The sequence below is a fragment of the Erithacus rubecula genome (genome assembly GCF_903797595.1).
Source record: "Erithacus rubecula genome assembly, chromosome: 11".
Taxonomy (NCBI): Eukaryota; Metazoa; Chordata; class Aves; order Passeriformes; family Muscicapidae; genus Erithacus; species Erithacus rubecula.
In genome coordinates, this window is record NC_136663.1 from 2,075,533 (window position 1) to 2,091,305 (window position 15,773).

At 40.5% G+C, this 15,773-nt stretch overlaps 1 long non-coding RNA gene across 2 annotated transcripts in view; it reads left to right on the forward strand.

Moving 5' to 3' along the window:
• Positions 1–15,511, forward strand: part of LOC306806513 — a 67,691-nt gene extending 52,180 nt beyond the window's left edge. The window contains exons 2-4 of one of the 2 annotated variants that reach the window (XR_013775487.1): positions 2,888–2,984; positions 4,751–4,916; positions 15,417–15,511. This is a non-coding gene — a long non-coding RNA (uncharacterized lncRNA). Of the gene's footprint in view, positions 1–2,887; positions 2,985–4,750; positions 5,216–15,416 lie in introns of those variants that run through there. The other variant, XR_013775488.1, reaches the window with a different exon arrangement.
• The last annotated feature ends 262 nt before the right edge of the window (positions 15,512–15,773 follow it).

Consider the following 15,773-nt stretch of genomic DNA (forward strand, 5'->3'; position numbering starts at 1 on the left):
TGCCTAATTCCAGGAAAGATTACAAATGATGATGACAACATAATGAACTGCAGAATCTTCAGGACACTTGGGTGGGGTGGAAGGAGAGCTTGGAGGGGCATTGGTTTCCATGGGAGGCCACAGGGAATTAAAACTCTGCTGGTTTGATGAGCTGGGACAATTTCTTGTGCCTGCTGTGGGTTTTATGAAGTTAGAGCCAAAAAAAATCATGATTATGGTATTTCCTAAGCCTGTGCCATCTCTGTTGGGACCATGGTGTCTGTAATTCCCATTGTGATGTTTCCATGATCCCACATTTTCCTTTTAGCCACAATTTATTCAGTTCTCTTTCCTGCCATAACCTGCAAGGTAAGAACACACAAAATTGCAAAGGAAAGGAATTTTGGAGTTTGGTAAAGCCAAGATTACACTTCCTATCACTGCTCTTCCTTCTCTCTACCATTCCTTGGGTTCAGATATGGACAAAACCACAATATAATAACTGCAGATAAAATCTCAGTGTCCTCTCTTCAGCCTCAAAAGTCCTGTTGATTTTAATTAAATCATATTTAGCCCCTGATATGCCCCAATTGCAGTGGGGGTGACTCAGGCAGAACTCTGCTGACTGGAAAAGTTGGGTTTCAGTTTGAACAGCTCAGCCAGGATTTCCTTAAATCTTTCTAAGCTTTATTCACTTCTTGTATAACACCGCAAAATCTCAGCAGAATTAGATCCAGTTTTGAAAACCTGAAATTTGTTTCAACCAAAAAAACAACACAGAAAGAAAGAAAAGGAGAAGCCCTTGCCTAAAAGACAAAACAGCATCCAAGGAATTTATGAATAATTTTCCTTCCAATGGTGTATTATGGCTAAGCAGAGAAAAAATGTAAATTTAAATAAATCTTGTATTTGTCAATTTAAACCCAGTGCTTTACCCACAGGAGGAGAAAAAATTTGTTTGTCACTGGTGTCAAATGCAAGACCTCAGGTCATTTTAACAGAGGTGAAACCAAAAAAAAAAAAAAAATCATGAAACCAGTACATTGAACAAAATATCCAATATCTGTCTGTGGGTCTGTGGAGTTTTTGGCAATGCTCTAGATTTTGCTCTCTATGGAAACAAACACTTTTTATTTTTTTTTTTTTATAAAAATTGAACCCTGAAGTCTCCTTTTTGATGAAATGTCACTCTCCTCTTGTGGAAAACAAACCTTTGCAGGAAAACAATGTCCTGTGAGCCCTCCCTCTCCCTGATTTCTCTTAGGAGTGGGAGGAAAAGCTTTTGCCCAATCCTGTTTCTAAATTCAGTTTTTTCAGTGGATTCCTGGGAAGTACTTGGCAGCTACTTTTTTATCATTAATCTTCCCTGAGAGCTGGGTTGGAGGGCTTGTCCTCATCTTCCCAAATCCAGAGTGACTTGTACAATTCCCATGTCTGGGAACTCTGTGTTTTGTAATAATTATCAATTCCTACTTGAATTCTATTTTGGGTAAGTGGGAATTAAGGAGTTCATTCCAGAATCTGGAATGGACTGTGGGGTTGGCATCAAAGAGAGCAAAGAGAGAGATCTGATTTAGATCAAGGGATTGTCACAGGCTTATTCTGGAGACATTAAAAATAAATCTTCAGAAATCTGTTCCAGATTCTTCACCACATTTAAACTCCTGCTAAAAAATCTGTGTGCTTCTCCAGAGCTTCTTGGAGCCCATGGTGGGATAATTCCTGTCAGTTGGGACTTTTTAAAATATCTTTGACTTTTCTTTTACAAAAAAATAAATCTGGCTTAGAGAATGGTGCTTCCAATATCTTTTGTATAGATTTTAGATCAAATGCTTCAGATTAAAAAATAATTTTCCAGGTTTAAAATCAGTTTGTCATTGTGGGATGGTTAAAACCCTCCATCCAGGTGTTGGGCTATGGATATAAAACTAAGGAAGAAATGAAACCAGATTCTTCATGGCCTGTGAGCTGAAATATTTTGTTCTGAACAATTCTTTTTGTTGTTAAAATGTTAAAACTGCAACTCTTGAAGTTTGTGTCTCCACCAGCCTTAAGAGTCCTGTGGCTTTTGGGATAGGGAGAAGGTTGGTTTGGTTTTGTAGAAAATCTTCAGCTGAACCTGCAGAACCATGGCAAAAATTCCTCTTATCCTTTGGGCTTTAGAAATGATGCTTTTAAATTTTATTACCATTTTCTGTGGGGAAGAGTCATCCTGAATTGATAAGAAAATGATAATTGGATTTTATTTTTTTTTCTTTAAGGTGGAGGATGTGTGGTGTGAATTCTGTAGAAGATAACAATTATGATTTTGTTTACAGTGAGCTATGAAATTGTGTAGGCTTCAAAGCACCCAAACTCATCAAATTTCCTTTTGAGCCAGCGTGCCACAAATTCACAGATTTGATCTCTTTCCTAATGTATGTGAGTTATAAAAAAATTAAAGTATCATCTCCTACTTGCTAGATTAGAAAACAGCAATAACTGGAAGAGTGTTCTGATATTTCAGGCACATGAAACCCAAGAATTGAATGGAAGACATTGATTTTCCCTTCCAGTAACTGTTCCTAAGAAAATGAGTTTATTCCAGAAAAGAGAAATGAATGTCTGCATGTCAACCAAACTCTTGCTGAAATATGTGATGGTTTATATTGATAAATGGATGGGCAGAGAAACTCAAAGCCAGAATCAGTAATTTACTTATGAAATAATGATTAGATTTCCCAAAAACACTCCCATAAAAGGGTTTCACTGCAGTGGAATGAGAAGTTCAGGCTGGAAGAGTGCAGAGCTGGAAATCTGGGATACCAACAGCCAGCAAAAAAAAAAAAAAAAAGCAGGATCAAACCTCCAGGTGTTTGTTCAGCACGTTTTCTCATTCCATTTTTACATCTGTTCTGCAACCTTTCAGGCTGTTCTGGGAGTTCAGGCAACAATTCCAAATGGCTGGAGTGGAAAACATTATCTCTGATTCCGAGCTGGAAAATTGAACCAGCAGGTGAGCACAGGTAGGCAACTGCTTTATGGGCAGAGCAAATGGTTCTGTGATTGCTGAGTTAAAAGTGCTTCTGGAAACCTGAATTATGGAAGAAAATATATAAGAAACCAATCATGAGCCTCAGCAACTCCAGGCTCACAGTACCTTTATATTGGAAAGAAGTAATTTTTTAGGTGTGCTGGAAGATTTGCTGAGGTTCAATTTCTAGTTTTTATTTAGTCCATTTGTTCAGTCTATTGTGTTAAAAAAAAAAAAAAAATCAAATCCATCTGGTGTGAATTGAGTGGTTTCTCCTTTCAGCTCTGTTTGTTAATCATTTCATTAAACACCCCAAATATTTAGAGCTGAAAGGACATTTTATTTCTGAGTGTGCAGCTGGGTGGGATCCAGGGCAAGTTAAGATGATGCTTGAGAGATTTTCCTGAGTGAGGTTATTTTCCTGGCACAGCCACAGTGAGGGATGGAATTCTGTGCCATTTCACAGGTTTTTCTGATGGAACATTTCACACCTATTGCTGGGAAAAGAAAGAATTTTATTCAGCTTATGCTTACTGGAGCTGATGTATATCCTAAAATCAATTTCAGCATTCTCCTGATTGAGGAGCTAGAGAGGATTTACATGCATCTCAATGTTTTATTACTGCTGCAATTTGCAAGGTTAATTTGAAAAACATGCCCTCAGCCTAATAATTGAGACTTTTTTTTAATTTACAAGGGTTCTTCAGTGATTTGTTTATTAATCCAATTGCAAACAGATGGTGATAAGTTGGAGGATTATATTTTTTAATTTATTTTTTTTTTCTCCTGGCTGTGTTTCTCTCCCATCTGACCTCATTGAGAGGTTTCCCTGCCAGCTGAAAATTTGGGACAAAATTTTCAAAATCCTTGGAAGAAGGTGGTTCATGAGCAAAGATGGCACAAAAACAACACCTGAGATTTCCTGGGTTCACATCTGTTCCACAGCTGGGGAAAGGCTTTGTCAGAGTGAAGCTAAAAAACTAAAAAATGACCAAAACCATTTCATTATTTCATTTCCTTTCACATTTTTCTGGTGTGTTTTGTGCTGTGACTGAAATTCAGTAGCAGCAGATGCATCTCCCTCCAAATATTTTTCTAATTGAACCAACTCTAATCTTAAAATATTTAAGAGGAACTTATGTTGCATGAGGTGAAGTTGCTCCTGCAATAATTTTGTTTGCTGGGTTTTTTTTTGGCATTACATGAAGACAGATTGGATCAGAGAAGTCCAATCAATCTGATACCTGAGCAATTTTATTTTATAAATGCAAAGTGTGGAATTGCTGAAATTCATCTTTTTTTTTTTTTTTTTTTTTTTTTTTTTTTTTTCTCTCATTAATACTTGAGGAAAAAACCCCAGTCATCTTTGAAAAAAGTTCAATAATATTTTATCTAATGAAGAATGCTCATGCTCATTTATTTCTGGAAAACTCCTTCCCTTTCAAATAGCAGGTAAATTTTAATTTTTTTAAGAACCAGGCCTTTCCAACATATATTATTTTGATGTTATTATTATTATTATTAATAATATTAATATTTTAATGCCCTGGCCTTTCCATCATTCCTCCAAGCTGGTTTTTGCAAGGACACAGAGTTGACAGCCAGGATTGGTGAAAGGTGATTTTGGGAAAGGTTTTTCTGGGTATTTTTACAGGAAACCCCTCTGAGCTGGTGATTTGGGTTGGTGTTGAGAGTTCCTGCTCTGACATTCTGTGTCTTTGTTTGATTTTTTTTTTCCCTGTCTTTTCAATGTTGCAGTGACTGTGGGATGTTTTATCTTCCCATAAATTTAAATTACTGCTTTCCCCAAGCACCTACAGGAGATTTCCAAGAAGAAAACTGCTGTGACCTCAGTGGGTTTGCACAGAGTATTTCACCAGCCATTAGGGGTGGTTTATGATTTAATCCATTTTCAACCCTTCCTGTAAGTACTTATATTTTCCACTTAATTGTATCCATTTGATCCTCAGCAGTCCTTCAGGAGACAAAGTTATTGGACCATTATCTAGTCATGAGGCATTGATTTGTGCTATATAAAGAATGTATGGATCTTGCTCTTTCAAAATGGGAACACCTCTTTGTACTTGATCTTGGAAATGGGAGAAGACTCTTCCCTCTGTGAACTTCAGGCTGAAATCTGTCCAGATCACAATTAAAATTTTTTTTTAAACAATATGCTGCTTATAACACCCTTAAAAATGGGATTTGGATTTTCCTTGTGACCTCTGATTCATGATATTTATAGTCTAACTGTGCCTAAAAGAGGAGAAGGGCTCTTTATGGGATGGAATTGGATTTTGTTCAAGAAAACACTGTGTTAAAGAGGAGTTGCCAATGGATGTGACCAAGGGGATTGGCAAAACTGGGCAAGCATTTCCAGAGGTTGGATCTCCTCAGCACCATCAGCTCAGCAGGGTGAGCTACAGCTGCAATAAGAGCCCTGAAAGGGTGTCAGGAATTCTGATATCCTCCTGCTCCAATGATTCATCTCAAAGATAAATCCAACCTCAGATGCACTCAGTGCACACACCACCTTCCCCAGGGCACCCCCAGTGCCACAGTGACAATTAAAAGGTGTTTTTCAGCTGCTTTTAGAGCAAATGTAGGATATTATTTCTATTTGATGTGAGGTTGTGGCAGGACTCTCATGTTTTAAGCTCATCAGCTGATGGCCTGGCTACACTGAGAATTTCTTTCAGAGGTCCACTTGAGTGAGAAAGGGGTGCTGGTGACAATTCCATCCCAAAATCCCATCCAGCCCTGCCCTCTGGCAGTGGGAGCCATTCCCTGTGTCCTATTCCCTTCTCCCCAGTCCCTCCCCAGCTCTCCTGGAGCCCTTTTGGCTCTGCAAGGGGCTCTGAGCTCTCCCTGGATCCTTCTCCTGTCCAGGTGAACATTCCCAGATTTCCCAGCCTGGCACAGCCCTGCAGCAGCTCCTTGGCCTCCTCTGGAATCTCCTAAAATCACAGTTTTATTGAATGTGCTGGGAGCAATCCCTGTCCCTGTCTGAGGGGCTGATGGTTGCAGTGGGCACAATGGGAATGGCCAAATTGAAGGCACAGGCTCAGCCTGAAAAAGCCAAACGAGGAGCAGTGAAAAGCACAGATGTGCCAGGCTGGGAGGGCATCCTCAGTCCTGCTGGGTTTCTGAGCAGGGCAGGAAGCAGAACTTGAAGGAAAAGGCTCCCCAGATGGATCAGTGCTCATCTCTGGCTGGTGACTAACACTCTCTACAGATCTGATTGTCTTTGCAGCATCCCAGCCCTTCCCAGCCACTCATTGCTCTGCCTCTCTCTCTGTTAATATCCAGCAAACCCATTTCTGCTCCCTTGGGATAGCTCTGCCCGTGGCTGGAGGTTTGTTTAAGGCATTGGGAGGGATGTTCCTGTTCATGTTGCTTCTGCTGAGATGGCACCAGGAGCCTGAGATAATCCTGCCTGGCTCTGGACAGGGACACAATTCCCAATTAGTGCACCCTGCCAGGCTGGGGACACTCCTGTGGTGATGGAGGAGCCCCTGGAAGTGTTCAAAGAGGGAGAGGATGTGGCACTTTGTGATGTGATTTAGGGCAGAATGCAGTCACAGGTTGGAGCTGATGATGCTGCAGATATTTTCCAGGAGATTTTTCCAGCTTTAATGATTCCAGGAGTCTCTGGACCACTGGGACATCACCCCCAGCACACATTCTAGTTAAGGATGGAGTCAAAAAAGGAGGATTAAACAGTCCCTGCTAAAGCCCTGGCTCGATTTGTGCAGGTGATTATTTACACAACTCCATCCTGCTCTTGCTTCACTTCAGCCCATCCCCTGTCCCAGAGAGTTTGGAATTCCTGCCCTCCCTGTGCCACTGCCACACTTTCAGAACTAACCTGCTGTCACTCCTGCTTCCTCTATTTTTAGAAAAGGAAGGTGAGTTTAGATGTTCTGGTGGTGTGTGAGATGAGTAATGGCTGCATTTGTCCTGTTGTGCTTCTAAAGCATCACAGGAATTTAAAAATATTACCAATATTTCCAGGCATGCACATTACTCCAAACACATCCTGATAAATTATTCATGTTTAATGTATTTATTATGCCCATGTACAGGCACAGCAGTAAAGTGAATCACATTTTTAGTAAAAGCAATATTATTTTATATTCTTCCCCCTTTGCCCTTATTACTAATTTTGAGAAATGTCCATTGCACAATTTAGCTGGATTGGGATTTAACTGGGAACTGAGTGTGTTTGGAGCTCATGATATTCTATTAAAGAGTGTTTCTGTTTGGTTCTTCAGTGCAAAATGCTCATAATAAGAAATATCACACAGATTTGGTCCCCAAATTCCCAAAATTCCCAGAATCACAGAGCATCCTGCTTGGGAAGGGAGCACAGGGATCATCCAGTCCAGCTCCTGGCCCTGCCCAGGACACCCCAGCAATGCTCCCTGTGCCTGGAGCATTGTCCAAATGATATTTTCTGCCTAAAATCATAATTTTGACCCACTTGCCTCACCCAGCAATGCCCACCAATCCATATCTCCTTCCCCACACTGAATTTTCTGCTTTTTAAAATCCATTCTCTTTCTAAATTTGTGATGAATGCTGCTGCTGTGTTTTTTCTAGGTTGTTATATTTTTATCCTGAGTGCTTTAATTTGCTACCAGTGCAAATATCTCTCTAACTACTGCTGAACTCCAGCTGACAGCACCTTCTGCTAATGTGGCAAATAATAACACCACTTTGTTATCAAGCAAATAATTTAAAATACATAAAGAAGAATTCATTATAATCTGTTATAAAAGCAATGAGAAAAGGGAGACAGCTTTTCACAAGGCCATAAAACATGGCTGGTGGAATTCACCTCACAGCACAATCATCCAGGAGTAAATGATGCCATAAAATCAGCCTTGCCATCCTTAATTGCTTAATTAAGCTGGATTTTAAAGCAGAATTTTAATAGAAGGTGCTGCTGAACGCTGCAGAGATTCACCTGAGATAAAATGGAGGCAAGTGAAGCAATTTTTAATTTGTTTACAGCAGAACTGGTGTCAGACTTTCCTGCAGATGTCGTTGCAAGGACCAGTTTGCCAAAATATTCGGGATTTCTGAGCTGCCACCCTCCCTCATCTGTCTGGAGGAGTGATAGGATCAGCATGGAGCAGCAGGGATATTTTTTAGAGGAATATTTGCTTATTTATTTATTTATTACTCCACAGTGCAGGGATATTTTCTAGAGGAATATTTGCTTATTTATTTATTTATTACTCCACAGTGCAGGGATAATTTTTAGAGGAATATTTATTGATTTATTTATTACTCCATGGTGTTGCCATAGGATGGCACCCAGCGATCCAGGAACAGAAATGGGACCCAGATAAAAAATGTCTTCAAATGTGGAGCTTAAATTAATTAGTTAATTAATCAAGTGCTATGTTGTTGTTTTTTTGGTTTTTTTTTCTTGAGAGGAGCTCTGGTTGTATTTGTAGAACTGAGGTGGAATCTCACTAAGTTATTTTTTCTCCCCTAAAACTCCTTGAAAAGAAGTTGTAACCAGGTGGGAATTGTTCTTTTCTCCCAAGAACAAGAGGAAACAGCCTCACATTACACCAGAGGAGGTTTAGGTTGGATATTAGGAAAATTCCTTCAAAAGATCAAGAATTGGAAGAGGCTGCAGAGGGAGGGTTGGAGTCCTGGAAATGTTCAGAAAATGTTAGGATGTGTTTTTTGGGAATATGGGTTTTTGGGGGGGTTGGTGTTGTTGGCCTTGATAGTTTTGTAAATCTTTCCCAACTGAAATAATTTTGTGATCACAACATGGAAAGGCTGCACAACAAGTCATACTTTAACTTCTCATCTGTTTTTTGGGAGTTCTTTGCTTTTTTTTTTTTTTTTGATTTTTTGGGTTGTTTTGGGGCATGGTGAAGCCCAGACCTCTCAGCCTGTATCAAAGCTGTCCCATTTTGCAATGTTCCCTCTCAGGGTGACACAAACATCCATCAGTGCCAAGAGCCTGGTGCCAGCTCAGGGACAATGGATGGATTTACAGGTGACACTCCCAGATGGGAACGTGCCTGTGACTGATGGCTGCTGCTCCTTTCTCACTTCAAATTAAGCAAATAAATTAGCTCCAAGTTCTGTGTGAAGTGCAGCTGGGATGGGAGGTACATTCCCAAAAAAATTCAAAGTAACCAATTTAAGATACAATTCAGACCATCATTTCCCAATTTTCCTGTTTGCTCCAGTTCTGCAGTTCCTACTTTCTTCAGCCACACTTTTCTGAGGTTTAAAGGATGTTTGCAGAAAACAAAACCTTTTATTTATTTACTTTCTTGCTTATTTATTATAACAGCAGAGTTATTGCAGGCTTGTAATGACAAAATTAACCAAATTTGATCCCTTATTTTAGAAATTCCGGGAGATTTTTTGATGCTGATCCTAGTCCACGTTGAAAATAATAAAATAATTGTTCAGGCTGGTGCTCCCCTCCTGCTCTGGGAACAGCTCCCAAGGGAATTTCTGTGGCTGCAGCAAGGCCACCTGCCCACAGGTGACACCTCTGCCCGTGCCCAGGGACAGTCTGGGGACTGGGTGAGTTATTCATGTGGGAAAATTAAATCCACTTTTTTTATTTCCCAGTTTTTGAGGCAGCTCTGCTTAAAAAGAATGGATTTATAGGAGGTAAGATCACTTTTTTTTTTTTTTTTTTTTTTTTTTTAATTATGATCAGGAATTTGGGAATCCATGGAGTATAGGCATGTGAGCATCAATAATTCTCTAAAATCCCATTGCAGACATGGAAATTGCAAAAGAACCAGGAGCCCAGGAGGGGAATTGGTTCCAGGACAAGCTCCCCTCATTTTCTCTCCATCAGCCCACAAAAGTTTCCTGTGGACACATCCTAAAATAAAAGTACTCTGGGAATAAAATGTTCTTTTGCAACTTCCCAGTGCTCCCCAAAAGTGAAAAATGAGGGGAGAACAAAGGTATGAAATCCACCTTCTCCTTTCACTCTGTCAAACCTGACACCCAAATTCCTTTCCTTGCAGTTAAAAATCCACATTTTCCTATGGTGCTCTTGGGAGCACGTTCCAAAGGAAAATGTTTGGATGGGAGACTTGAAAAATAATTATTTGTTTTCCTGCAAGACACCCTGTGCAATCTAAGCAAATAGAAATAGCACTCCTAAAATAGGAACTATTGTTTCTATTTGTGCTGCTTCATCAACTGAATCACTTCATGATCCTGTTTCTTTATCAAGGAGACATTTAAATGGAGGAAATGATTTTTAATACTAGGGCAAAAATTAATTTCATGCATCTGCTGGCAAATGCCTACTATCAAGAACTGAGTAAACAAACATTTGCACATCTGCTCCTGCTCTGTAAGAACAGGATTCAAATGAGAAAGGAAGTTGGGGTTTGCTTTTTAACTTTCTGAAGGCTGTAGTTTGCTGTTTAAAATGTTGTGAAGTGCAGCAGAAGAACAGAAAATGATTTTGTACCCAGGATGAGGTAGAAAAATGTCCTTGGTGGTGATATTATCAATTCTGCACGTTGGGTTATTGGGAGAAGTGTCTCCAAAGATGTTCTTGGTGTGGTGTTTTTGGGGTTTTTGGTTTTTTTTTTTTTTTTATTTGGGTGGTAAAATCTGAGGCAGCACATTCAGGCTGCTCTCACTATTGGCAATGTCCTGTTTTTGGGCAAGCTGGAGCCACAAATTTGGCAAATTCCTGGAGGAGCTTCAGGTGCTGGAGGTGAGAGCAAGCCAAGAGCAGCAGGTCTGTGCCTTTCCTGCTCTGAAGCTTTCAGGGAGTTTCTGGGCCTTTCCATGGTTGTTTTTGTGTGGTGTCAAGGTTTGGGTGAACAACTGCAAAGTGGTGGTGCAGGCTGAAATAAAAATCTCATTAGACCACACAGACCACAAAGATTTGGACACAGAATCATGGAAAGGTTTGGGTTGGAAGGGACCATAAATCCCAGTATCTCATCCCATTATCCCATCCCATTATCCCATCCCATTATCCCAGTATCCCATCCCATTATCCCATCCCAGTATCCCATCCCAGTATCCCATCCCATTATCCCATCCCATTATCCCATCCCATTATCCCATCCCATCCCATTATCCCATCCCATTATCCCATCCCATCCTATTATCCCATCCCATTATCCCATCATCCCATCATCCCATCCCATCATCCCATCATCCCATCCCATCATCCCATCCCATCCCATCATCCCATCATCCCATCATCCCATCATCCTATCATCCTATCATCCCAGTATCCCATCCCAGTATCCCATCCCATTATCCCATCCCATTATCCCATCCCATTATCCCATTATCCCACCCCAGCAATGGCAGGGACACTTCCCACCATCCCAGCTGCTCCATCCCAGTGTCCAGCCTGGCCTGGGACACCTCAGGGATCCAGGGGCAGCCACAGCTGCTCTGGGAATCCCATCCCAGCCCCTCCCAGGGAACAATTCCTTCCCCAAAACTGATCCCAACCTGCCCCCTGTGAGTTTGAAGCAATTATCCCTTTCCCCAGTCCATCTTTTGAGGAAGCTGTTGGCTAAAAGGATAATTTTGGGGGTTTTTTGGCTTTTTCCTGCCTGGCTCTGTTTGCTTTCTCAAGTGTCAGATGTGTTTCAGTGGGAAATGGTCTCTGAAGAGCATTTTGCTAAATATTTCTGCAGTGTGTACTGAGCAGAAATTAGATTTGCTTTGGCTGTAGCTTCACTGGTGGAGTGTGCTGTGGATGGTGGTGGCATTCCAGGAATAGCCATAGAGGCACCAGAAAAAATGGGAATGTCTCCACAGGGAGGATGGTGCCAGACAGCTGATTACACACTATAAATAGAGATTTAAATTTGGTTTAAGCAGTCTGTGGAAGGCATCATTTAAATCACTCACAGACACATGCAGTACAAGCATAATAACATATTTTACCTCTGACAGTGACTGGAGTTAATCCTAAGATTGGATTTTTTTGACATCTGGCTCTTTGAAACACATCCCCCCCCCAAAAAAAAATCCTAACAAAGCAAGAACTCTGATTTTGTTCAACAGAGGAATTGTACATCACTGGCTGTGATCTCCTGGGGACAGGCCACTGCCTAATGGCATTGCTAAAAGGAAATCACCCCAAATCTAATCAGGTTAAAGGTAGCACTGTTCTCTTATCCTCAAAAACACAGAGCAGGGGAATTAGAGAAAAAATATTTTGAAAGTGCAATTGATGCTTTTAAGATGCACTCAGGAATTCTCTTGTTTTCCTGTGTCCTTAATATAAAATATCATAGAAAGTAAAAAATGGATCAGAGGTGTCATTCAGAGAATTTCTCCTCACACAATAAGCAAAAAAAAAAGTGTTTTTTTTGTTCTTTAACTGCTGTAGGAGCAATTCTGCTTCCCTTGAAGTCAATGAGACTTTTCCCATTTCTGTGGGGCTCAGATCTCACCCTGAAATTGCTCAGGCAGGGTTTGATAGAAACCCATTGGATCAATGGAATTTCTCCTGATTTTAGAGGGTTTTGCCTCAGGCCCAGAATGGACAGAATGTTAACATTGCATCAAAATTCTGAGCCTCTTAAACAATAAAATACAATTTTTTAGCAACAAGGAGACAGATTCTTTCTGGGCTCTTGTGAACACTCTGTTTTCAGAGGAATCTGAGCATGCTCTGTATCTGAATTTAACCCCAAAAACTCATTGATAGTCACACACTGCACACAAAAAAACCCCTTGTGTTTCAGCCATGCCAATTATACACAGGAAAAAGAGAAAAAACTTTTATTTTTATTCTAAATTAAAAAAAAAAAAAAAAAAAAAAAAGAAGTGTAGAGCACAAACATCTTGAATTCAAACAACTCTTTTTGCATGGGTGAAACAGAGCATGGAGTAAATCTCCTCAAATAAAATAGCAGCACTCTGGAGGATTAGTGTCCTGCTCTATTTCCCTCTCACAAATGTGCTGTGCAGTGCTGGGCACTCACCCTTGCCCTGCTGCAGTCAAGGTGTGTTATCTCCCTGATGCAGATCCAGCCTGTCCTTGTGCACCTGTTGAGCTCAGGGGCTTTCAAATTCCAGTTTATTACAGGTGACAGACTGATCACACTGCTGGAAAATAATAATATTTTTCCTACAGGCCAGTGCAGCCATGTGCTAGAGGAAAATGTGATGTGTTAATTAATTAATTTGGAGCCCCTCTTTTAAACTGGCTGTGATTGAGGGGCTCTGATTAATTAATGAATCAATCATATTTTGCCCTAATGCATGGCTGCATTTGCTGGTATAAAAAATATTATTAAACAAAACCAAACTTGTTTTGTTTTGTTTCCTGGTTGGGAATTTGGATGCTTTGGGAGCTGAATGTCCCCAAAAAATGAGCTTTGTCACCCTGCAGGGATGAGCAGGTTATTTCTCACTCCTTCCCCTGCTCTGATGTACTGAGGTGAAAACATCTGCCAAAGAGATGTTTAAAACAGGAATCTGCCATGAAATTCTGGTGTCTTACACAAAAATTGACCTTTCCACGAAGCTAAATCAGGAAAATCCAGGGAGAGCAAGGCCCAGAGCATCATTTGTCACTCCTGGAGCCTGGCTGTGCCCAGAGCTCCATCCCTGCTCCTGGGAAGGGCACAGGAGTCACCAAGGCAGGTGAGAGGAATGATGGAGGCTTGGAGAGAAGGTGTGGGAGGGATGTGATGCTTTGCTTTGCAGAGAATTTCAACAGATTGCACTTTTAAAAAATTCTATTATTTCTCTGTGTGTAGATTTTTAAGCAGCTTCCTGCATTTTCCTATTTTGCACGTTATCTTTATGAACTGTACATGTAATTTTTCTCTTTAGAGCAAACCTGCAATGCCTAGAGGCTGGGAGTGGTTAAATGAAATGCTCTTTTCATGGTGAAATAAGGAGAAGAGTGCTTAAAGAAAAGAACTGTAAAGCCATCAGGACATTATCTGCCTCCCAGGTTTGACCTCACAGCAAGGCAGCTAAATCCATCCAGCAACTAAATGACTTTACTCTATAAAAGTCTTTGGAAATAGATTTTATCGTTTTTCTTTTTGATTCTTTTTCTTTTCCTCGGGAACATATCAGAGCAGAGGATTGATTTTTTGGAAAGAAAATAAGCTCCATAGTGTAAATTATGTTAATTACTGAGTAAAATGCCAATATTAGAAGTATTTAGGCCAACTTATGTGGAGATGCTCTGCTAAAACTCCTGCCCTCTTGTACTTAAATATACATTGAACACAGATTTAAGCAGTAGTTTAATGAGGGATTTTTTTTTTTTTCCCAGAAAATGGGATTGGATTTTAGAAGAAATGGTTACATAAGGAGGGTTAGATTAATTATTTGACCCAATTAACCTACCCTATGTTATTCTAGATATTTTCTTTCTCCAGACAAGGAATATTCATGGAGAATTCCCACAGGGAAAAGCAGGATGGGGTGAGTTTGGTCAGTGCTTCTTCCTGAAAACAGAGAGGGAAAAAATGGGAAAATGGCAGAATGGGCAAAAAAAAAAAAAAAAAAAAAAGCATCAAATGAACCAGTCTGATTTGCAAACAGAAAGAGAAACTTGGGCAAATGACTCAGGGCAGGAGCTGGAGGGTTATAACTTGTGTAACTGGGATTTATGTAACCTGTAATTCAAGCTGACACCGACTTTGCCACCACGGGAGGCTCATTTTGAGCTGCTCTTGAGCAATCCCAGCCCTGAACAAACCATCCCTCATGCCATGGATTTCATGTTCACAGCTGACACTCTGCTGAAAAAAAAAAAAATAGCTTTAATTTGGGGGGGGGGGGGAAATCATAAAAATAACAATAAAAAAACCTTGACAACCTTCTCTGTGTCTCTCGGCGCTTTTCGAGGGTGGTGTCTGAGTTTCAGAGTTTTGTTCCAAATTCCTCTTTGAATTTTGGATCCTGTTTGAGAATTCAGAGCCAAGGCCCAACTGCTGGTGTTTAGTGCTGTCCTGCACCACTGGTTTTTGTCATTTGGGGATTGCAAAGGATTTTCTCCTGGTTTTTTTGGCATCTGTACACGTGGCACGAGCTGCCCGAATCGAGGGCTGAGAGTGTTTGGAGCAAAATTATCAGAACTGAGTCCAAGCTAGAATATGAGAGAAAAAAAAAAAAATCCAATATTGATGGAAGGAGCTCCTAATTTTCCCAGAAAGTTTCTCTGGAGAACTGCCATGCTGCTTTAATGCTCATGCCCAGAGCCCAGGCAAAGGGAGAGTTTTGATGGAAATGGTTTTTCTGCTGAAACCTTCCCCAGTCTCCAGCACTGTGCCCCAAAATCTCTTCTTCAGCTCCTCATGTCTGCTGAACAAAGGGACTATTTTTTTTTTTTTTAATTGTTAATTCCTTTTGATTTCTCCATATGCAGTTTAGTTAACCTACAATAAAATTTTCCATTTATTTCTAGTGGAGTTTGCTGCTTCTGCTGCTGGCTGAAAGGAAAGAGTGCCATGTCAAGAAATGAACCATCAGTAGTGATTTCATGGAAATATTTTAAAATGGAAGAGTTGAATTTTTTTTTTCCTTTTCAAGTTTACTTCAGTTTGATTCTAGACTTTTTGAAGGTGAGGAATTTGTTGTATGTAACAAACAAAAAGTGTTTGCTCAGGTTTGGGGATTGCAGTGATTTTGGATTTCTCATTCTCTGAATTCCAGGATGGTTTGGGTTGGACCTTAAATCCCATCCCATTCCACCCCTGCCATGGCAGGGACACCTCCCACTGTCCCAGGGGCTCCAACCCCAATGTCCAGCCTGGCCTTGGAC